The sequence below is a fragment of the Toxotes jaculatrix genome, chromosome 19, assembly GCF_017976425.1.
Source record: "Toxotes jaculatrix isolate fToxJac2 chromosome 19, fToxJac2.pri, whole genome shotgun sequence".
Classification (NCBI taxonomy): domain Eukaryota; kingdom Metazoa; phylum Chordata; class Actinopteri; family Toxotidae; genus Toxotes; species Toxotes jaculatrix.
The window spans coordinates 16,379,030-16,403,089 of NC_054412.1; the positions used below are offsets into that span (position 1 = coordinate 16,379,030).

Genomic DNA, 24,060 nt, shown 5'->3' on the forward strand with positions numbered 1-24,060 from the left:
GCATGTGTGTGTGTGTGTGCATGTGTGTGCGCGCATGTGTGTGTGTAAAAAGGCCTTCCAGTGCCCGGAGACAAACAATAAACAAAACCAACAAGCTTATGGTATTGCACAGACATGGCGTGATGGCTGTCTTGCAAGAGTTACACGCGCGCGTGTGTGTGTATGTGCAGAGGAGGACTGTGTATGTGCTCTACATTTATGAGTCACAGCTTTTATATCGACATCGACTGTACAGGTATATATAATGACAAATGGTGGGAACACAGTGAAAGGCATGACCAGAGGTTTTTATTTTATTTTTTTATTTTTAGCAGCATCTGTGTGTGTGTGTGTGTGTGTGTGTGTGTGTGTGTGTGTGTGTGTGTGTGTGTGTGTGATTCTCAGAGCTGCAGCAGTAATGAAGCCTTCCATCTGCCGTTTGGAGCCGGGTAAACCAGAGTCGGGCTGGGGTGGGGGTTGTGTAAGTGTGTGTGTGTGTGTGTGTGGTGTGTGTGTGTGTGTCTGTGTGTGTGTGTGTGTGTGTGTGTGGTGGGTGGGTGGGGTCAATCCTGGTTTAGCCTCTAACTGCTCCTGATGTCACCCATGCCAATTTTAAAACATTTATTTGCTTATCTTTCTGTCTTCTTTTATACAACGATTACTTGGCTGCAGAAAGTAATTGTCCATTTTCATTAGTGCCTGATGAAAAGCTTTCCTTCAATGACAAGGCATCATGCTAAGGATGCCACCGGATTACCTCTCCCTCTCTTTTATTCTCTCTTATTTTCTTGTTCTTTCCTCTATCGCTCCCAGCCCCCTCTCTCTCGCTCTCTCGAGCCATTGAGATCCACTTTCATCTCCTTTTATAAAGCCATGAAACATCAGGCACCGGCATAAATCTAACATGTGATTGCTGTAATGACCAAGAGCTGCAGCATCCTGACTGACAAATGGATGGCAACAGGAACCCGACAGATGTACTACTCACACGACACAAGCGGAAGGAGGGGGGGGGGGGGGGGGGGGGGGGGGGGGTCAAGGCTGCAGTATCAGTGCCACATAGCAACACTCAATGTAGAGTCGTGCAATCGAGCTCTCCTCAGCATACCTGGCCAGTTTGACATGCTACTCATGCACAGGCTCGCAGAGGACAAGACATGCCATAGAGCATCCCGCAGCTCAGATAGCGCTGTATACATATCCAGAAACACAGGCTGAATACAACACTAATGGGATTCAATTTTCTTGGTTCTCCAGAGCCCTGATACAAGCTGTAGAGTCTAACACAAATATCACTCACAGAGCACACAACACAGAGGGCCATTCACAAGAGAGAGGACAATGAATGCGGGCACTTTAAACGACTTGTCTTCCTACACACTGTACAGTTTCATAGAAACATAAGGCAGCAGCAGTGTGACTGAGAGAGCCTGAACCACACCAAAGCAGGAATTTGGAAACTTTTGCATGTTTAAGTGCATTTTAAATTTTGCACACATACGCACGTTAAACGTTTACCATTGTTTTTGTTTTTTTACAGCGTACTCAAATGTACTTAAACCAGCCTGGGTAGAGGGAAGAGACCGCACCATCTTCCATCTTGAAAATCTACTACACCTTTCAGGCAACAGAGCCATCTGCCCTCTGACTGGACTCTGCTTTGTGATCAGATTGTCATTGTTCAGCCAGATTCAGGTTTAAGGACAGGGTCAAAATTCATACTTGTAACCTCAGCATCACACTCAGTGTGGGAACTTCAAGCACTGAGTTTAACAACAAGTTTCCTGCTTCTGTACATAGATGTTCATTTCTTTCTTTACAGAGCCTTTGTCTAACCTCACCACTGATATCACCTGTTCACAGATTTAATTCAAATCTGTTCACAGATTTAATTTTGTAATACAAAAGGTTTACAAAGGTTGATTTGCAACTACAGACTTTGGAATTATTTGTGAACATTACTTTACAAGATCAAAATCTTATTGACCCTGATTTGAGCTCACAGTAATTTGATTAACTGATTAATATCAACTGAAATGTAAAGAGCCTTAAAGCGACTCCTGCGTTCTTCTCTAATCTTAAAGCCTTGACTTGTAAAGGGGCCCTGTGTCAAATTTTAATACCCATATTATCCTAGTGACATTATGCCTTCACAGTGCTTAATCTTAAATAAATTTGCATTTAATCAACTTAGAGCCAAACTAAGTTTGGGAACATGAGAGCCTTAACAGAAGCCCATAGATCACTTTTTGCCTTGGTGCCCACTAACAGATTAATCTGGCCTTACATGCAGGCTACTGTCCACATCGGTGTCCGTTTTCACAACCCTGTCTCCTAGTGATTCAGTTTATATGTGACAAATCTCTAACAGCAAATATGTTTTGAAGGAAATATAACTGTGACTAGATTATGTTTTCTATCAACATAATGAGGATATGAAATGTAGACGTAGTTCCTGAACATATCAGTAAAATGTTGACAGACAAATTATTTGTTTTCCACAAAAAGATCCAATCTTGCAGTACAATAGCCATTTGTAGTAACTACAGCATTGTTAAAGTTTCTGTTAGGACATCACCACACTTTGCTTAAGGTTAGGGGAAGGGAAACCATGATCTCTAACCGTTACCAAAGAGCTTTTGTTAAACCTAAACCACAGAAGGGAGAATGGATGCAAACTCTGGTCTGTGGTGTGACAGTCGAGCCCTTTGTTTGTGATCTGCCCCAACCAGCTTCTGGTGACTCCACAGTCGTTAATAAATGCAGCAATTAATGCAAACTGGACGACAAAATATCTAAAAACATTCAGTGCCAACTTTTTTTTTTTTTTGTCTGCCATGTCTGCAGCTCATAACTAAGGCATGACTTAGCACTTGGTTATAGGGAAAGATCTTGGTCTTGGCTAAATATTGAAAGAGTAAAAGTTTACTTGCAGCATGAGACAGGATGTGTTCACTTTTAAATATTTAACCAAAACTGCAATCCTTACCTAACCTTAGTCAAGCCACAAAATCTCCGAGGGAGGGGGCCAGGGTGGATGGATGAGTCAAAGAAGCACGTAACTTTGACCTGGGAGGATGCTGGGAGCATTCAGTCAGTCAGCATTAGTACTTCTTTCTTTAAATGATGATGCCAAAGGCTCGCTGACCTCAACTGAGCAGGTTTTGTGCCTAAATTTAACCACACCTCATTTTAACCATTTTATCAATGGTCATTTGTAACAGTTTTAAACAGCACTGACAAACAATGTGGCTCGTCACTTAGTTACAAGGATTTATTGATGTAGGATGCAGGATGCAAACTCTTGTGCTTTATAAGTCCATCATTCACCCTGACCTCCTCATAATGACACATTCTGAACTGGGAAACTACATTAACAATGAACACATTCCAGGAAACAATTATGTTTCTTCCAAAGTAGTTGAATATGAATGTTTGTTGTTAGACACAAACAAGGTTGAGAAGCAAATGGCAAGTATTTTATGTAACATCTTTATAGAGGTAGTCGTGGAAAAACAGAACTATCCCAGCTCTCTGAGTGGTTTTCTGTTTGTGGAATATTTCCAATTTGAGCTGCTCCTTTAGCTTGTATGAAACATTTACACCTTTAGCCCTGTTATATAACCCTGCAAACTAAATCTCTGCTGGAAGTGACAGTTTACAGAAACAAATGATGCATGTTTGGTTTCAAGCTCTGGAAGAAAACTGTCCACGTTTTTGATAACCAATGAAGTTTACTTGACAACATGAAAACATAATTTTTATATTGAGTATTCCACTCCAAACAGAGCCAAGACAACATGGATTTCCTTCAAAATGCCGTAATGCTTTTGGCTGTGTGAGCGTTAAGTGCGTCCCCATTGAGACAGGCTTGACCCTGGCAGCAGCGCCGAGGGCCGTACATCACTGTGACCTTTCTGAGCACCGCTGCAGCCCACTGCTTTTGTTCGCCTAACGGGTCCCACACAAAGCGACTTTTGACCAAGAACAGAGAAAGAAGGAGGGCAGAGATGGAGAGATAGTGACAGAGGGGAGGGGATGAATGGATAAAGGGACAGGCGACGGCTGGAGGTCTGCGCTAATGGCTCCTGTGTGTTTTGTAATTAGGAGCGGTGTCAAGAGACGCAGGGGGAGAAATGGGGGTGGTCAGACAACGGGCAATGAGAAACAGGCCAAGAGAGAAAGGAAGACAGAGAGAGGACAGATATCCAGACAGACAGAATAAAGCCAGTGTAAGAGAGAGGAAGAAAGAGAATTCAGAAAAGAAGAGATTAGGGGCCAATTAAGAGAGAACTGGAGAGGCTGACTTCTAAAGGAAGCCAAGAGAAGGAGCTCCCATCGTCTGATCAGTAATTGATCTTGTGCCATTGCGCCTTCTGTATCCATAGGAGTGTGTGTGTATGTGTGTATGGGGGGGGGGGGGGTTGCACTGAATTGCAGTTTAAGAATGGACCTCATACCATTAAGCCCTTGGACAGCACTTTCTGGAGGGGAACTTAACAACCACACAGACAACGATGATAAGCGAAGCACATGTTTTTATCTGCTATTCAAGCTTATCAAGCTCACTTTGAAATTTAAGTCAAATTATTTTGCTATGCTGACAGTCTCCAGGAAATTCACTTGCTTGATGATAAAATACCCATGTTCACAACGTTTACTTGAGGAACGAGAGGGGATTTTGTGTGCTTAAGTTGTTTATTACTATAATAGATCAACAATACTGTACTGTATGTTCTTAATGGAGCTGAGATTCCTTAAGACCAAGGTAAATACTATGGAATTTCAAAATTTTCTTCAACTGGTACTCTGGTTATTTAACATATCAACACAGGACTCTCACATATAATGTTACGACCCTACAAGGTTCATAATATGGAAACCAGTTCAATTATTTCAACTCTGGCACGCAAATGGGTTTAAACAGTACAATACCCATAAGCCTCAACTAATGTTGCCATGGATAAGCCAATCAGATGGGAGAAGCAGAATGCCAGCAAAGACAAAATATTTCAATTTGACAGTTAAGAACAGAACATGGCAACATAAAAGCTGAATTCAGACTCTGGTACTTGAACCCACCATCAGCAAAGCAACTGGTTGTTTCTTGGTGTCTCTTGTAGCTGTAGGTAACCTCTGTCTCAAAGTTTTAATGCACATAGGTTTGTATGTTTGACTTTTAATCAAATAACCAGATATTTTCTAACACAGGTGTTAATCTTTTGTACAGATGATTTACCTGGGAGGGCTCCACGCTGATCCAAGCCTCAGAAAATGCTCCAGCTGTGAGTCATGTAACATTTGTCTGTGGGGAAAATGAATTGGACATTTACTTCCAGAACAACACAGCAATGAAACACACTTTCCAGGCAAGTTTTCCATGTGAACATCAGCGACTGTCAGAGCAAACAATAAAAAGATTTGTTACTTTAAAGAGAGCTTAAGAAATGCTAATATATTTGACCAAAACAGCTAAAATCAGTATGTATGTATGTATGGTGAAAGCTACTTGTCTTACAATATGTATGTGTTTTACTTCAATTAATACTGTTGAATTACCACGAAGGAGTGCTGTGGTTTTCAGCATTGCTTGGTGTATCCATACCTCAACCATGATTAATGCTGGAAAGAACCTAATTCATCCCTATGTGTAACAGCTTATCCAAGGGTTTTGTATGTGTGTGTGCACTGTGTGTTTCTATGTAGGCCCTTGTCCCCTGTGGTTGAGGGCATGTATGTATGTGTGAGCACCTTTGTATGTGTGTGTTTGCTGCACATGCGTTGAGGGATGGACATCACCAGGGCAGCGGTACGAGTGAGCGAGGCAGATCAGTCAAAGACTTAAAACCCTGCTCCCCAACGGAGGAAACGGACAGGCTTTGATGTTGATGTGAACAAATAAAAGGAAGCCAAAATGAGTGGAATGGACCATTATCTGCTGTGGAGAGGCCCCCCCATGGAACTGAGCCCGCCTGCCTGCTTCACTTCCAATCGGGGGGCACTGAGGAAGATGGAGGGAGAAAAAGAGGAGACAGTGTGTGTGTGAGGGAAAGACAGACACAGAAAGACTGGGAGAGAGGGGGTAGGGGGTCCAGAATCCTATTGATTTCACTCTTGTGCTAAATCCAAATACTGCAGTGTTCTATATTTGCTAGTGTGTGCAGCCTCTTACAAAGGACATTTGTATATATATAATATCCAGTTTAACACTGCCAGAAGCCAAGTGAGGCTGATCATCACCAGAGAATGGTGAAAATAGTCGCTAATTATACCCATCTTGCTATATATGGTGGAGACTATTTAGATCAAATGTTCAAACTACTAAATATTTTCTCTGATGATAAAACGAGCAAATGGCAACACTGAACTGCTGCACTAGGAGTAATTTTAGTGGCACTAATAATAAGACTTGGCTGGTCCTGTTTAGAACTGCTAATGTTAACTCACAGAGAAAGACACAAGACCCTTTGCCAAGCTCGCAAATAGACAAAACCCAAGAATAAAATCTGCATTAACCTCAAGCTAAAGCAGAAAGTGGTGAAAAAAACAAGCACTAATACCCACATTAGCTGAGAACTAAGCAGAAGCAGGCTAACTAATTCAGTGACTGCTGTATATATTTGTTTTAGGCCAATTCAAAATCAGACTTTACCAAGAGCAGAAAGCAGCAAGCAAAAAAAAAGGTCATTCATTTTAGAAGTGAACAGAGGAGTATTTAAAGGTACAGGGAACTTGTTTGCACAAGCTGACACATGTTAACCATCTTTTGTACTGGCTGGAAAAAGTGGGTCAGAAGCACGACAGCAAATGTGTACAGGGCTAACAACAGACAGAAAGCGAGACAGAGGGAGGAGGATTCATGCAATGCTGACCCGCAGAGGAAAGTCGTTCCCTCTCTGTAAGAACTGGCATGTCGTGTGTGGTTACAGCATATCATTAGAGCCAGAAGTGATACAGCATGTGTGCATCTGAAAAGAACATGTTTCCAAAGAAAAACGTTTGCACACAGCCAAAAGAATTCAGTTTACAACAACACAATGATAAGACTCAGTTGACCTGTTCATTTCCCAGTGACTGATCGGTTTTGTCTTTTTCTGTCTGCTGGTTCACAACTTTGATCCACACTGAGATAACTCAACTACGATTAGATGTCATGTTTAAGTACAGCCTCAAAGGACTGAATCAGTTCACATGGATTCCATACAGTGCACTTCTTAAATAATTAGGTAATTAATCACATTACCATATAGCCCTTGAGAATAAAAGGAATCTGAGGACAAACAATTAAAAAACAAAATGCACCAGCCATGTTCCTGTTCCTGTTCCTGTCGAGCTGGGAAATTTTGCTGCATGTGATTCCCCATCTCTCTCTCTCTCTTTCTCTTTCTCTCTCTCTCTCTCTCCCTCATTTCCTGTCATATCACTACTTTCAACTGTAAAATAAAAGCATAAATTGCCCCCAAAATAATAAAAAACACAGAGTAATTTACAGGAAGAACAACACAAGTAATTTCGCTTCCAATAATTGTTTTTCATCCCATGTGGGTATATCAGTGTCCATGAGGGGGATTTAGATAATACAGGAAATGATAATAGATAATGGACCAGCTATGGCAGGAAAGCTTCCCTGCAAACATATAACTCTGATGCAATAAATAATGAATAATTAAAAGGAGGACACTTTACCTGCAGGTTGATATGCTGGAATAAAAGATTCAGCAGGACTGAGGATGGCTGCTTAAGCGAAGTGTTTGCTGTACTTGACACTTGTTGAACTCACTTTTTACTGGAGCACAGCCGTTTTGACTCTTTCTAAACTTCCAAACAATGTGTCTACCCATGCGACATAATCCCAGACGATATACTGGGCCACTTTTGGTTTTTTCTGTCTTTCCAGGGCAACATGACAGTGAATGAAGGTTTGGGGGCGGCTGGCTGCTAAAAGTTGTAATTAGTTTGCGGTGCCACATCTGCTGAAGGGCAGTCATCTTTAATGAACATCAGCAGCCCTAATGGAGCGTAAAATGACACTAGGAAATACAAGATGTCGTGGTCAACAAGGGAACAGCTACATCAGTCAGGCCCTTCATTCCCTTACATATGCTTCGGTTTAGAAAGATGACTCAATAATTCAGATGTTCCCTATATGTCTAGCTTTCTCTGCTTATTTACACCATGGCATCACATTTCTATTTATGCAGCAGAATATATTTTCGACATTTAAACATCTAAACATGCCTCATTTAACTTTTGTCGACTCTTAAACAGTTTCAACAACTTGATCTGTCCGCTTCAGTAAGGACTGCTGAGATCTGAGATGTCCTATTTACCGTGCTCCTTCTCCTCTCCTTCCTCTGCCTACTCCTCTTTTATTTTAATAACTTTAAATATTTTCCCCAGGTTTTTCTGTTGGGAACTTGTGCTGTGCAACACTGAGCTTGACCGAGGCTTTGGTTTATTCATGAGGTTCAATGAGGAAGGCCTTTGATGTCCATGAATTATTTAAAGGCAACACTTCTTTTTTTTTTTGGAATAATCCCTCTCTTTGGTAAATACTTCCCCACGTTGCCCCACCAAGTCGTCTATCATTGTGGTGGTTAGAGGGATGATGACACGTAGACTGATATGAGAGACAAAAGTGACAGGGAACACATGTCAGTATAAGCTGTGGTGTCCACAGCTGACAAAGCCTGAGGCTACTGTGTTTCCCACTCATCTCTCTATACACTTTTTTTTTCTAAACCAGTAAAAGTGTTCTTCTTAACTCTTGTTCTATCCTTTAAATGTTTTCATAAGAGTAGGTGTCTCTTTTTATTTCCAAATGGTGGGCACACTCTCTCAGCTTGGAACAAAACTCTTTCTAACACAGTTGGTTGATGTCAATGTCCAAGTACCTACAGTGAGCGGCTTGAAAATACTAATAAAGTAGTTTTTTGGCATTATTTGAAATTAGTGGCCCTTACTTTCACTCTCTCAGCTACAAAGAACCTCTTCATTTCTAACATTCAGTAAACTGGATAAACTAAATCTGAGTGAGGTTGGATGGATAAGGCCATGAAAACATGAGAGGGTGTGGATGGCTCTGCTGGGTCTTAGCAGGGTTAAGGCCCGAGGTAAACTTGAAGAGAGCTAGTTAGAGACAGAAAAACTGGATCCAGCCGTCCCCAATTTTGATGTAGGAGAAATGAGGGGGAAGGGAGTTTCCAGAGCCGTTGGACAATGTCACAGTCTCTTTGTTGGACACACACTGACACTTAAAAGCTTGCTTCTGTTGCCACTGACTCAGTGATTACTCACAGTACTGAGTTTCAGTACAGATGTTTAATCATTGAGATATCTTTATCTGGTGTCAGTTAACATCACAACTATAAATATAAATATATTATAGATTATTCTGTAGCATTTGATACATGCTGTTTTGCCTGAGCTCTACACTGATTAAATTTCTGCATGGTTGAAAATTCTAATTATTATCATTATTGTTAAATTGTACAATTTTCTAATTGTTTTCTCAATTGCTATTTTTTTAAATTACACATAACAACTACAGTGACATTGACCCCACACCCCATTTTCAAATTGTTGCTTTATTTTATTCATGCTTTTGACCACAACCTCAGAAAGATGTGTCATTAGCACCACCTGTACTGTGTGATCGCTGATGTAAAAACACAAAATGAGCGTTCACAGACAGACTGGGAGATGATGAAAACTTTTTTTACACTCTCTGTAATATTGGGGCAAACTGAAGTACATCAGCTATGTTTATCAAAGGCTTTCACAAGACAGCTATATGACAGCATTGTCGAACAGTTTAGTTTTCTTATGCTTCAATGTTTAAGTTATTTTATTTCTTTAAAATATGTTTGCACAGTTACTGTCTTGTGTGTCTGCATGTCCAGTGTGTTTACAGTGTACTTCAAACAATTTTACACTTTAAAACTAGGACAATTATGTGCAAACAAATGGACATTTTCATGTCCATTTTTTTCTTGAAAGGTTAAAAAAGAATAAGTATACATAGAACACAAATATGGAGAAAATATGAAATATTGTATTTCTAATTTACCCACACTGGTATGTCCAGCATCATCTGTTCAAAAGCTGTGATATTATGTGCACAGGTGATGGGCTTGATAGCTGAGACCCACTGCTAGTCCTCAGTGTTAAGTCCAGTGAACACCAACAGAGCTTCCAACAAATCTCAGCTTGTGTCTCATTTGATTTGTTCACTGAGTGGTAACAGAGTCTTATGTCACGTTGTAAAACCACCATTTATGCCATGCACAGTACAGCAGCAGCAGCAGCAGCAGCGTTACTGTTTTTGCTCCGGTAGTTCTCTCTCTGTCTCAGCGTTTCATTCACATAACGGTGCAACGAGCATGCATGTACAAATTCACTCTGCGTCTCCCTGCCCCTGTCTTTTTCTCTGTCTTTAAATGGTGATATTATACAATAGCATGGCATAATGTGGTGTGAGGGCAGCGGAGAGAGCAGTGACTAGGATCCTCACCCAGCCGTGCTGTTTTACCCCATGTGGTGGCACACAGCGCTGGCAGGAGTGATATAATTAGAATGGAAATTACAGAAAGTTACAGGCGAGCTAAATCCCCCCGCGCATCGCGTGGCTAAAAATGTCCCGGGCAACGCCAGTGGATGTATCACCATAGCAACAGCCTTCTTCTGCACTCTATTTTCAGACTGAAAAGGGAGAACCATCCAGAAAGAGAGGAAGAGAGCGAGGGAGAGAGAAATGCAAACATTGCCATTTCTGTAGAAACTGATACATTATTCAAGTAAGGAAAACATCTCAGAGTGAGTGCTGGCGGATGTGAGGTGGGCTGCGGTGTGCGCTTGCTTGTCAGGGCTTAACTGAACTGTCTTGGGGGCATTAGTGTGACGGTCATACAAGGACAATGGGGTGCTGTGGGGTTGACTTACACGTCTCAGCAGAGGTCAATGCTGAAATCCACACCAGCAGCCAGGGATGTTAACATCAGTGCAGCGGTGCGACGAGGCTTACTAACCAGCGGTGCATCGGCCTCTGATTTAATCAATCACACATCAAAGGGTTAGAGGATGAAGTGCCACTGAAAGTGAATCATCTTGTGGAGGAAATGAAGTAATTTAGATATTAAGAACAGGCTTTAATGAACCTGCGTGGAAGCCAGCGTTTAAATTCCGCATTGTGTCAAGGACACGGTGTCATTTCATTGACTCATCTGATGAGTCAAACATCTTATTTGGGTTGGATGTCTCGAAAAGTATGTCCTTTCAAACCATGAAAAAAAAGCCCCCATCCCAATGTACTTTGTCTCTATTTCTCAATTCTTTTCAGTTCAGTTCAATTTATTATGATTCATTTCAGCACAATGTGGTTTATTGGCATGGCAGTTGAGAGTGAAATGCCAAAGCACCAAGACAAAAGATCCACATTTTCTCTCTTTCTTTCTCTTTCTCTTTCTCTCTCTCTGCTGGCCTAATCAGGTCTGAAATAAAAGCATACTCTCTCTCTCCCTCTCTCTCTCTCTCTCTCTCTGTCCATCTTTCCGTCTCCTAATGTTTCTCTCACCCCCCCAGGGGGTCTGATTGAGCCGGCTGGGAGGCATGGATCTTTCTCTATTGATCTGCCTGCTGAATCACTTATCCCTTTTCCAATGGCCTTCATCACCACACTCAGATTTTAGCACTCCCTGCATGCACAGATTTCCTTACTTGTACAGCCAAGATCCAGGCTTGGAAAGAATATAGTGAAAAGAATATAGTAATTGGATTGCTAAGGACTCAGTAAATGTAATGAATTACAGTTTCTTAGAAAAGAAATGTGTAAATCACTTTGATGAGATAACAGATACCTCAAGGAACAAAAGGCAATGTCTAAGATGAACCCAATTTCCAGTAACAATCAATAACATTGCTAATGGAAACTGGGTCATTGTTATAGATAGCAATACAAGTGATCAAGGAAACATCCTGGCCGTGCTAATGGACACTACAGATTCTTGTTTCCGACAGATGTTGCAGTTAATTTAGAGTTCAAAGCAGGAACATATAGCATGCAGAATCAGAAAATGTATCCAGTTACTAGATTTAAAGCTGCAAAGTTGTCGATAGATGTATGTCCAAAAATACTGTATCTGCTGGCTTACGGACAGAAAAATGTCTAAGGTCAATATCCATGAAGTAACGCAAATGATTTATGCAGCAGGAAGAATGAGTAATGACAGTGTCATCATGTGGAACCACTCTGCAGAATCTGTTTCTCATCTAGGTGAAATGCTAAGTGAGACTCAGTTCTCAGTTTCTGTGGCGTTCACTGTCCGCATTTAGTCAGATCTGTTCAAAGAGGCAATGCTTTCATCTCAAAACAAAGCCACTGAAAGCCACAAAACAAGTCTTAGAAATGGATCAAAACAAAGTCTGGACACATAAAATTATGTAACTCAAAAACACGCAAAAAGCCAAATATCTCACTAATAAACGAATAAATACCATGCAAACGGCTACTTAAGTAAACAACATACATTATAGTCAAGGCCCAGTGTTGTTCAGCACTAAACATGTGCAACCAGAATCATTCTACTGTGTGTGTATCCATATGGCTGTGAAACTATGCAGACAAAGCAAAGCTGAGAGATATATTTATATGACACGCTACAGTATGTAGGCTACTGGAGATCATTTGAATGCCGCAGTGCCCTATACAAACCTGTTATTATCACCATCCATCAACTTGGCATGCATCATTTTTTTTTCTTCGGCTGAACTGGCCAGCCGAAGAAAAAAATGAAGACACAAGAAACTGTTCCGACTGGTTGCAATTGGAATGTATAAATCAAACAATCATATGGTCATCCACTCATTAATTCAATACAGTGAGGAAAATCAGGATTTAACCTATCATTGGCCTTGTAGGTCTTTTTGGCTCGTTGTATTCAGCAGATGACTGTGCTGGTTTAAACCACTATACCCATGTTTTAAAATGATGTGGTTTTGGGAAAACTGGAATGTTTTCAACTTTCAGCACCTGGCATACTGAACGCTAAAAATATGTTCTCTCCCATACTGCTGGGAATGCGCAAAAACATGTTCTTACCATTGAAAACAACAAGGAAAAGAGGCCAACACTGTAAAGACAGGTCCCAAGTGGTCATGCAGCTTTTTGCAATGTCAACCAGATGCCTGTGGGCTGATACAGATGCTTTCATTCTCCTAGCAGGATGGACTCACTAACTCTGCCAGCCTCTGTCCAGGCAGAAAACAAGTTCCTGCATGCATCCTGATAATGCCTATCTGCCTGTTTCTCTCTGGTTCACTTTCTTTGACTGTCACTCACTATCTCTGTCTCTCTCTTAACTCTCACCCTCTGTCTGTCTCTTTTAATTCTTTCATTCCTTCTGCCTGTTTTTGTCTCCCCTCTCTGCCTCCCTCGTGCTTTTGTTTGACTTTATTTTCGTCATCAAACATGACAATTTGTCACTGTTGACACAGTATGCTCTGACCTCCAGTGCGCTCCGTCACTTTGAACCTTTGCCGTCCTTCTGGCATGACTCGCACAGGCAGAGGACACAGAGAGAGAGAGAGGATGGAAGAATAATGATGAGTGTTTAGCGCGGGGTTGAAAGTTCAATAGAAACAAGATCAAATGAGACAAAAGCAAAGACAATAACCGACAAAGACAGGGAAAACTAGATGGTTTCACAGTGAAATAGTGACCATCTGTAACACCTCTCAGATAAGATGCCCATGTAGAGTATATGGAAATGATTTAGTATCATGTTAACTTGTCATGGCAGCTTCCACACATGAGAGCAGCGAGGTCATGAGAGCTATTCCTGGCTGCCAATGTAAGAATAAGTATACAGTAACACGTGACAAACACACACACAAACACACACATGCATGCATACATGTCTATGAAACTCCAGCCTGCGTTCACAGCTGTCAGTCAATTATAGATGTAGGTCAAATCAGCAGACGGTTGGACGGTAATGGTTGACTCAGATCAGTAATAGTAAGCTGTCGTATCTGGGGCTGTTACACAGAGTCAGTATGAAAAAAAGCAAAAGACGGAGAGAAAGTGGAATGAAGAAAATAGGTAAATGTGTAACAACTGGAACACCACAGGAGAAGGGAGTCACTGGGTTCAAAAAATCACTGTCTTTACTTGCCAAAATGGTTCAGTAACCAGATAGGCAGTCAAAAGATCAGGCAAACAAATCCGAGAAGGAGTACGCAAAGGTAAGGTCAGATAACCTATCATAAATCAAAAACCAGGAACACTAGACAGTAAGAGAATTGCTGGAATGCTTGACTTAAGGAACAAAAATGAACTGGCACAGAGTGAACAGACAGACTGACTACACTAGTGAGGGGAAGACAATGAGACACAGGTGGAACTAATCAAGGCAGACAATAACACAGGCGGGAAACACAAACAAGGCAAGAACCGAAGTATCTGAACTGGATGAAACCCATAACCTCTTACCCCTCTCAGTCCACCAGGCATTGATACCCATGTCCCCCACACAACAACCCACCAGGAGCCATATAACATGGTACACCAGACCTCCATTGATAATCTGGGAGGGAGCCTCTGGAGGCAGGCTTTATGCGAGCAATGTAGAATATGGGATGGATCCTTCAGAATCTGGGGAGTCTGAGATGCACAGCCACAGGACTGATCACTTTGAACAGAGGGAATGGACACAAAGTGTAGAGCCAACTTAGGAGATTCCTCTTGCAGGGGAAGGTCCTGGGTCAACAACCAGACCCTTTGGCTGGGTGGAGGCTCACCAGCGATCAGCAGTCCTCTTATACTGTGCCAAGGTTCTGATAAGCACGTGCCTGGTCCGACTCCAAATTCGACAGCACTAATGAATGAATACCTGGGTCAGGTTCAGGTTCTGAGAGGCAAGGCGACAAAGACAGGTTTCTGACTGCTGATTCATCTGCTCTGTTTGGCCATTGGACTGGGGATGGTAACAATAGGACACGATGGCAGAGGCTCCAAGAAGAGAATGACTTATAGAAATGGGAGATGAACTGCAGATCCCGGACTGAAATCATGGTCCTTGGAAATCCATGAATGTGAAACACATGGGACAATATGGCTTCTGTCATCTCCTTGGCAGAATGTAAGGCAGAGAAATAGAGTGCACCATCTTAAAAAATCTGTCCACCACCATGAGAACAGTGGTGTTACCTTAAGATATGTCATACCAGAGGTGAACAGGCACAGCAAGTTGAGGTTTGTGTGGTCAAAGATCTTAAGAAGCATGTTAAAAAAAAAAAAAAAAGAGATGGAGTTGGAGTTGATGAGGGCGCTGGAGCATGTGGTGCAGCGACTACATGAGCCGGACTGAAAGAAGAGTTAAAGAGCCCAGAGAGACAAGGCGTGCCATAAGCTGCTGCAGCTGACCACTCAGGAGGCACACCTGACTGCCCATGGATGACTGGTGTTCATTCAACTCCGTCACTCGGAGGCAGACTGAGGTGAGATGCTCCTAATGGAGTCTAATCTGTCTGTCCTGAAACAGAAGTTCAGCTTGCAAAGGACTAGAGTTGGCTGAGACCATATTGTGGCACACAGACAAAAGACAGTGAGACATGGGTGGAACTCAGGGCGGGCCAGACAATCACACAGGTGGGAACTCCAAACATGACAGAGTCAACAGTACTCTCAAACAATGTTTTTTTTTAAGTCTTCATGTGCTCGACATCAGTTTGGAAAATTGTACAACCTGCATTCCAGTGCTTAAGAAAGAAATAAACATGATAGAAACAGTTGCTTTGTCATTCCAGGCAGACACTGCAAATGTAGAGATTAAATACATAGAAATCCACATCAATCCAAAGATCTTTACTGAGAAATCCATATTCAATGCAAACATCTTGGATAAACAGCCAAGTACTTTATTACTTTATGGTATTTTTATATTGTACAGAATCTTCAGTGGTAATTTCGTCCTGCAAAAGGGGGCACAACGAAAAAACCATCATCCGTTTGTAAGCAACACTTACCAGATCAGATTAGCTGTCTGTAAGTAGTATCATATTGATTTTCACTTGAGAATGACCTAAATGAAGCTCTTGCAAGGGTATGGTAGAAGATGGAGGAGTGGTGGAGATGGATGGCAAAAAAGAGGGTGAAGTTCAAATACTGTACATGAATTGTGAGCTGGAAGGGGTGAAAATGTATAGAGTGGTAAGATGGGGCGGTTCGATGAAATATGTCCGTGAGTGCAGTCCTGGAATTTGAACGCAACACGCTCCCATGCACAACCCGAATGACAAGCACACAGAGGAGACAGACAGGGCCGGATAAAACTTAATGGATTATTTTACGGTCCACCAGCCCACATCATCGTGTGTGAAACTGCCAATCAGATTTATTTACTTATTAATCGAAGTCGCCGGAACACCAGATTGTTCCAGCTCACTTTAACCCCTGTTTACATTTATTTTAGATATGTGTAAATTACAGTTTATTGTAACTCTTACACTGATCGCTATCATTTGTGCAACTGCAACAACAATGGAAGCAAGTGATAAACTGCATTTGGATTGACAGCACGATTGATCTGTCCACAAGCTGGCCTCTCTGCATTTTTGTCCAGCACCAACATCGTCTTTCAACAGAAACCAACACACACAGGCCTTGCTCAGCGACGCAGTGCAGACTATACCTGTAGCATTTCATCAATCTCTAATTAACGTGTGTGCCCCGAGTGTACATGTGTGCACACACACAATGCAATGTGTAGCTGTTTAAACTGCATAGTATGCTGTATGCCTAACACACATGCAACTGATGTGTAACTTTGTGATTAGCAGGGGCTGAGTGAGAGCTTTAGCTATAGAGAATGACAACAAAGGGAGGGCGGACGTTGCAGAGGCAGAGGGAGGGAGAGACAAATGAACAACACGTCACTCAGGCTGACTCTGGATTGACAGCAGAGGTCACGATGAGAGATTGAATCTACCTGTAACTTCACCACAGGGGGCAAAGCAAAGGTCTTTAGTGGCTAAAACAGTATGTTAAGGGAGGTCACGTAACATGTTAACATACAAACCAACAAGCACTTCTATTAACCAAGCTCCTGTTCTTAATTAGACTTGAGACTGTGGGTCCTCCCTGTGCACATGGGCAAGCAAACACACACACACACACACACACACTCACACATAGATAACCCTGATAAACATCACATGAATGTATGTATGTGTGAGCGACCATAGGTTCCCTTTGCCAACCTGCTGCTCTTTATAACCTCTTGCCTCCGAGGTGACGAAAACCAAACAACACACACACACACACATATATACACACACACACATTTCACACACACTCCTTGGCAGCAGCAGATGACTTCAGATATGTAAGGATTTAATCCATGCCTGAGGTGCTGCAGAGGTATTATGGACAACAAAGGCCTGATAAAGATGCCATTTTAGTCAATTTAGCTCCGGGATATGATTAGTAACGACCCACACCAGGTGAGACGCCTGAGGCTACTGTGCTGCTACGCCAATAATAGGAGAGGACGGAGAGAGGAAGAAAGATAGGGATGGAGGGAGAAGGAGAGAGTCTGTGAAAGAGTGAGTGGTCATGTTATGGGGAAATTAAATGCATCTTTAAAGGAGACAAGAATGAGAAGGATAATTTGGTAAATGGAAGTAAATAAGAGTGGGAGGGGGGACAAATTAGTAGTAAAAGAGATCTCAGATGATTACTGAGGAGTATAGTGATGATAAAGGAATAATATTGAGAGACTAAAACACAGTCTACTGTCTGATTCTAGAAAATGAACGAATCCAGTGAGCTTCCAAACGGTCTCATCGGCACTGTACGGCGTACAGGCTACAGTTCAGCATGTACAGGCAGTACTGAAGGCAGTGAGTGTGCACGAAAGCTGGTATCAGAATCAGAGTCCTCTACAGTACAGTTTGTATTAATGAACGGTCTCAGCAGCAAGAGCATACAGTTATGGCAACACCATGAGGAGAGGACATGTCAGTCTCTACCTGCGCTGCAAGTTAAACTTCATCACACATCACAGAGGTTGCATTTTATCACTGTTTAGGGTTTAGGTAAAATGCTTTCACTTACAAGGCCGACTGTTAGTTTGGTCATTTTTTCGTTGTTGTCAGATAATAAACCTCAATTATGCTCCCTTACTGATGTGCACCCGAACAGCTTCAGACGGATGTTGTTCTCATTATATTACTTTCTAGTCTGCTTGGAGAACGTGTTCCATATTATTGCAACATATGGTTGTCATCATATTGTGTTACAGACAAATTGTACAGATTGATTGTGTGCACAGTTGTGGAGTCCTTGTAGCGTAGAGATTGCGTGCAAAGAGAAATTGAAGGATACATGGACATGGCAGAGATCCTGTGTACACCCTCTGATGACGAAATCTATATCACTCAAACCCTAGGGGACCCCCGTGTACTCACGGAAGCACAAACTATAACACTAACCTTAGAGTGTGGACATATGGCTATTTCCTGGAGGCAGTACAGGAAACTCTGGTCGTTCATTCTGACCCGACACTACCACAGTTGATGACAACACGTCAGCTTTTAAGTTATAATGATTCCAAACAGACAGGAAAACACAAAGCAAAATTTCACAAGGAGGCCCATGGGAGAGGAGGAAACAAGGGAAGGAGGAGTATGAACGGGGGCAAAGGGAGGAGATAGCGGCAGCTCTCTGTCGGGCACAGCAGGTTAATTTGCTCTTGTCAGAACGAGGGCTTTCCCTCTAGCCGCCCTTATCTTTGTGTTCCTCCTGGATGTTGGTGTCAAACTGAGAGGCGGTGTGTGGATCCTGCCTTGGCACTGTCACCTCGCTGGTTGCAGCCGAGAAAGTGACAGAGTAGCAGCTTTACACTGTAATCCTGTAATTATGTCAATTAAGGGGCTGAAGAATGGAGGGGGGAATCTAAATTCTTGTAAAGAGGGGAAAGTAAAATGGCATACTCAGGTGTGTGCCATACAGGTAAATGGGGGACACAAACACTCCCTTTACACCAGAAGACAATGCTGAAGAGGAGCAAAGACTCACAGTTATTGAGCTCTAACGAGTTAAGTACTTTTAATTGGTTAAACGAGGTCCAATCACTGTTGACAGCATTACTGAGAGCTACTAAAAGAAAACCAGATACGGCCGGAATAATGAAGAAAAGAGCTAAATGCAAATTCAGGATGAGTGTCAGGCAAAAGGACTTAGGGAGCCTAAAGTGTTGTACATTACCTCAAATGGGATTTACAGCAGCCATAGAGAGAGATTACACAATAACACAGGGTACACAGTCATGTACTAATCACGTACGTCAGAGTCCTGTGGGGGGACCACTGTTTGCTACGTGTTTTACAGGCAGTCTGCCTGATGTCTGTAACACAGAAAAACGGGTAAATACTCACTGAAACATGCTGCAGCAGGGGAAGGTGTTGAGTGTTGGTCAAGTTAAAACACAAAGTCCAGATCACTCCTTTCTGCTAGAAATATCCCGGTCATAAAAAAGACAAAAAAAAAAAAAAAAAAGACATGTTGAACTGTCATGCAGACTTTAAAAGAGATCATGTTTCTAGTAATCACTGAGAGTGAATGAGTCCTAAGACTGAAATGGTTTTTATGGTGGTCTCTAAGGAAAAACACATAAAAGACTAAAAGACCACAAACTTGCTGCATACAGCAAAACACAAGGGTGAAAGCACAAACTTTAACATGAGGGCACTTACAAGACCAAGAGGATGTGCTAAGGCAGCTGGAGGCAAACAAATTCAAGTCACATTATTTATGTGAACTGCAGGAAGAAAACTTTTTTTAGAGCAACTATTTTCACTTGTGCTCGAAGGAATATCACAGGTGTAATTAATAACACTAACAATAATGCATTCCATTTAGGTGAACCAGCTACAGGACGCTGGAGCTGTGCATACTGGTTCCCTGCTAATGTGGTGAAAAAAAAATGATAGTAGTTGAGTGATGTTGGTAACAATAAATTACAAACATGACCAAGCCATTCATCATCACCTTGTGCAGCGATTAGCAGTATTTAATTCAAAAATGATCATTCTAGCTGTAAAGTCTTTTGTAAAGTTTCAACCAGTATTAGGGTTGTTAGTGAGTTAACATAACTACTGGCAAGTCACTTAACTTTTTAGTTTATGTTAACTTTTTTCAGTAATGAGCAGTGTAAACTTTAAAATCGGAATTACATGAAAGTTACCAATCACAGTAAAACTCATTACATCACTTCAACACTTGTCTCACCTGTGAATTCAGTGGAAAGACGAGTTTTCTTGGGGTAAGAGATGAGGTGGTACAAAGGAGCTAGCCTGCAGAAGAAGAAGCCCCCTATTTTCTGTCCTGTCACTCTCAGTGTATTGGATTTTGAACTTTGGATCAACAAGTGAAGCCATATCCCGCAGGTCATCAGTGGTGGGATCCTGATATTTAGTAGTGACGTCAATGGGAATGGTTGTCTTCATGTTTTTTGTTAGTTTAGTGCCGTTGTCATTCAGTGTTCAAGATGATGATGTTCAACAGGTGAAGTCCCTTCGTGGATTCAGGGCCTTCTCCACAGACTCCGTCACATCGGTTTCTTGCCACGGTGGCACCAAATGCCTCGGGTTCTTGTCTGCTTTCAGGACCAGAGAAATGGCCTTTTCCTGATCCAACAGTCTCACAACCATGTTGAGTCTGGAACCCCATCATGTTGGTTTTTGCTGAGGCAGTTTCAGCTCTGTTTGAGCTTTACTCAGGTCTCTCTTTTTCTTCCAGCTGAAGAAGAATGTACTGACCACCTTCTTGCAGATAGATGTTGTACGATCAACACGAGACCCTTTGGCACTTTTTTCTAATAAAAAGAAGATTTATTAAGTAGATTTAACCTATATCACACTGTAAAATTTAATTCACAATTGAATTTGACTGAAAACATTATTCTACAATACTGTGTTTTTTAATACACAAAATAGTTTAATATAATCATATGTAAATTTTATCGTAGACTAATCTAATCGTTTTACTCTGTGCTGTGTTCTGTGTGAAGTCTGTGCCTAAAGTACAGCAGACGAGTCCAGCTGTTTGGCTCCAAGGCCCTAACCATGTTAGCCCTGCTGTCTGTGGTCATGCAGGTCATGTTCCCCTCCTTCCGTCCCCAATATTAAAGCGCTTCCCTCAGGCTTTGTGTGATGAGCTCCCCCGTGTGGTCTTGTGGTAAGTATTTTGTCTGAAGATTCGTACTGCACAGCTTCCAGTCATTAATTAAATGAATGGTCACTTTCAAATCAGGGTCTGAAGAGCGGTTCGACCCTAAATCACTGCTAAAAAAAAAAATGGACGTTCTGAATTTTGTGTTGAATCTTGTTGCAGCATTTGCAGTACAGCAGTGGAATGGGCATGTTGGAAAAACACTTGCAGCTTTGCATCTCCTACTGCAGATCAGCTATCTTGAAAGGTCTTTTGAAACCCTCATTTTCCCTGATTTTTGTGGAAATCATATCCCTGACCAGAAAAAAAGTCACTGCATGAGTTACCTCTTTCCAGAGCTTACTTGTCCTGTCATACGGAGTGCTATTCTTAATTGACTTCATTAGAGTTGTTTGTTTTGGCCTTGTACCCTCTGGCTGCATGGCTGTAGCTGATGCACTCGTGTGGAATCTCCTCACTCTTTGAGGTTCTTTCTTTTGAGCTGGTTGAAAAGGTTTGTTGTGTTGCTATCTGACATGCAAACCTTGTATTTTGCAATCTTTGCAAATAACTGTTGTTTGCGCCATGACAGTTTTGGAAAACTCAACCCCTGGTTGTTGTCATCCATGCACCAGCATTGCCAAATAAAAAGACATTTTAATAGCTCACAATCGAATATCGTCATATCATGCAGCCCTAGAAATAAGCACAAATATTTTTACTTCTGTGTAGTTGATGCAATGTTATTCTTGTTTTCCTCTGCAGTACTGCAGGCTACTTACCTTCACTGTGGTTCTGATCAATGTCAGCCATCAGCAACAATCCCCCAGGAGACGTCCCTCGCTGATGACATCATCTCTCAGCGTGGGAAGTTGATGGATCCCTCGCCATTTTGGTGCCCGTGGTTTTGATGAAGTGGTGAGCAGGTAGCTGAGGGGGGAGGTGAGAGGAGGACGACTGCCAAAAACACCCATTGCGCTTTGTCAACGTCAGAGAGGTGCACTCAGGGTCCCCATGCAGCCCAGACAGAGATTAAGAGCAAGGAGGAAGGGGTGTGTGTGCTTGCACCATCATCAGATACATCAGGTTATCTCACATACACCACCATCTATTATATAGTGAAATATCTCCTCATGACTCAGAACACTCACAACACTACTAGTGGCTGGGATGTGAAGACCCCCCCCCCCCATCCTGTGATTCCATCCAGCACTGATTCAACCTTTAGCCTGTGAACCAGCCCAAGATAAAAAGTCACAAGGGGAAGTCAAGTGAAGAGAGAAAAGGAGGGAGGATAGATGGAGCATGTTTCGCTGTCTGTGAATGTGTAAAGTCTCTGTTCTTCAAATGGCTTCGTCTCACTTTAGTCTTGAGCTGTAGCAGGCCAGCAGGGGGCCTCGCAGCCGGGAAGCTCGCCATGAGCTCATACAGTTAAAATGTAATTTAACTGCATGAGAGCATGTGTGTGGGCATATGGATATCTGAGTGTGTGTGTGTGTGTGTGTGTGTGTGTGAATATGACACTGTCTACACTGTATATAAGACAAGGACAAGGGGAGATGCAAGGCCTGCAGCCGTATTTCTGTCAAGGGCAAATCAGACCTGTCAGAAAGCATCAAGCCGTGCTGCCATGGCAACGACGTTAGCACCCGCGAAGGTCACAAGATGGAGTGTGTGTTCCCCTCCTGCTGGGCGGCTGTCATGAATGACACACAACTAAGTACACTCACACACAGACACAGACACACACACACACACACAGAATCTGTATCAACAATAAATGGCTGGACAGAATAGTGCTTATCACAACTATTATTTTTTTAATGGCTTGGCAGGAAGCAGTCAAGATTTTGTGTCACCCGGGGAGACAGCTGATGTTGTGGTTCGGAGAAGTTGATTTCATTTTGTATTTATATTTAGGGAATAAGAAGAGCTGCATTTTGAAACCATAAGAGATGTATCACTCTCGAAGTGTTCTATTTTTATTGAGTCTTGGGGATAAGGATTACAGAATTACAGGACTGTGTATGCATCCAGGTAAACACACACACACACACACACACACACACACACACACACACACACACACACACACACACACACACACACACACTTCTCAGCAGGTTCACAGGCTCATTAGAGTTTTCCCAGCTGTCTGGAAAGGATCTGTGGGATGTCGCCATCACTTACCTCAACTACACAGGGATCTAACGGCATCAACTACACACACACACACACACACACTCACACACACACACACACACACACACACACACACACACACACACACACACACACACACACACACACACACACACGCACAAACACGCACACACACCTGCCACACCACAAGCAAATGTGAGCTCAGAGCAATGTGCATTGTCTTTTCCACAGGGCCGGCTGCTGGCTAGATGATGAATGTGCTGCTCTGCTGTGTGTCCTCCCTTTGTTAATAGAGTGATAGAGCCACAGTGGCACCCTGCGCTTGCCGCCCCTCCTCTCAGCTGCACCCAGGAAGTGGTCATAAATAGGCACATAAAGCCATAAAGCCCTTGGCATCTGAATAGGGTCAGAAAAGCATTGTGATTTTTACCTCATTACAAAGCTGGGACTGTTTCCATACTGTGCTGCCCTTGGGATGAAGTCCTCTGCCTTAATGTGTTGGGTTGCTACTGTACAAACTTCACTTCTGAGCTCTCAGAGGAAAAAACCTCTTAAATGATCACGATAACACCGAGCTACAAGATGTAACTTAATGCCTTGAGGCAGAAAGTGTATCGTCAGCTCCGCCCTCCTCCTCCTCCTACACAATTGGTCAAGTTCACACCAGAACACCTGTCACTCATCTTGACGAGCTGTCGGCTTTGAAGCGG

At 42.4% G+C, this 24,060-nt stretch overlaps 1 protein-coding gene across 3 annotated transcripts in view; it reads right to left on the reverse strand.

Moving 5' to 3' along the window:
• ches1 (checkpoint suppressor 1) overlaps window positions 1-20,741 on the reverse strand; it is an 82,511-nt gene extending 61,770 nt beyond the window's left edge. The window contains exons 1-3 of one of the 3 annotated variants that reach the window (XM_041064313.1): window positions 20,267-20,741; window positions 19,414-19,485; window positions 5,219-5,284 (exon numbers count right to left, since the gene is read on the reverse strand). The gene's annotated coding sequence lies outside the window, so the exon portion shown is untranslated. Of the gene's footprint in view, window positions 1-5,218; window positions 5,285-7,222; window positions 7,317-19,413; window positions 19,489-20,266 lie in introns of those variants that run through there. The other 2 variants (XM_041064312.1, XM_041064314.1) reach the window with 2 other exon arrangements.
• Between the last annotated feature and the right edge of the window lie 3,319 nt (window positions 20,742-24,060).